The 925-nt window shown below is 65.1% G+C and overlaps 1 non-coding gene across 1 annotated transcript; it reads left to right on the plus strand.

The window, feature by feature from the left end:
* The first annotated feature begins 142 nt into the window (after positions 1-142).
* On the plus strand, positions 143-297 carry LOC131725419 (5.8S ribosomal RNA). Its single transcript, XR_009320623.1, has one exon. It is a non-coding gene; the product is annotated as a 5.8S ribosomal RNA (ribosomal RNA).
* The last annotated feature ends 628 nt before the right edge of the window (positions 298-925 follow it).

The following is a 925-nucleotide window of genomic DNA, read 5'->3' on the forward strand; positions in this document are numbered from 1 at the left end:
ATCTCCCCCTCCGAGCGCCTGCCCTCCAGATGCTTGGCAAAAACTCTGGTCGCTCGGTTCTCGACTGTTTTCCCGGCCCCCCTTCGGCGACCCAGCTCGTCGGGCTGGCGTCGGAGCGGCTGAGACCAAACGTTTAAGAGACTACTCTTGGCGGTGGATCACTTGGCTCGTGCGTCGATGAAGAACGCAGCTAGCTGCGAGAATTAATGTGAATTGCAGGACACATTGATCATCGACACTTCGAACGCACCTTGCGGCCCCGGGTTCGCTCCCGGGGCTACGTCTGTCTGAGGGTCGTTTTGACATCAATCGCCCGCCCGTGGGCGCGGGGTCTCGGTGCTCCGCTCTCGCGGTCTGGCGCGGCTGGGGCCGTCGCAGGGGACGCTCGGCGCTCCCCTTCGTCCCCCTAAAATCAGACCCCGGAGGTTAACCTGCCAAGGGAGAAGTTCGGCGCGCGCGCGCTCGGCTGCCCGGGGACCCGGTTGGGGCGGCGGCGGCATAAGTGGAGCGCTCCGTGCGGCTGTCGGTGGAGACGTGCGACCCAGCCCTCTCGGGACGCTCTGCCACGCTCCGCCGCCTCGACGTTCGGTCTCCTTTGTCCGCGCGCGCGCGCCGTTCCCCTGAACTCTCCCTTCGGGCCTCTGGAACTCTTTCTCGGGTCCGCCGAGAAGGCCGGACCTCGCGTACGTGCGCCCTCTCCCTGTCTCTCTCCCTCTCTCCCTCTCTCCCTCTCTCCGTTCCCTCCCCGGAGGGCTTGGGGCTTGGGGCTTGGGGCTTGGGGCTTGGGGCTTGGGGCTTGGAACCGGGGCGCTCGTGCGCGCGGGCAGCCTCCGAATACGACCTCAGATCAGGCGAGACGACCCGCTGAATTTAAGCATATTACTAAGCGGAGGAAAAGAAACTAACCAGGATTCCCTCAGTAACG

This window comes from Acipenser ruthenus, unplaced genomic scaffold (assembly GCF_902713425.1).
Source record: "Acipenser ruthenus unplaced genomic scaffold, fAciRut3.2 maternal haplotype, whole genome shotgun sequence".
NCBI lineage: Eukaryota > Metazoa > Chordata > Actinopteri > Acipenseriformes > Acipenseridae > Acipenser > Acipenser ruthenus.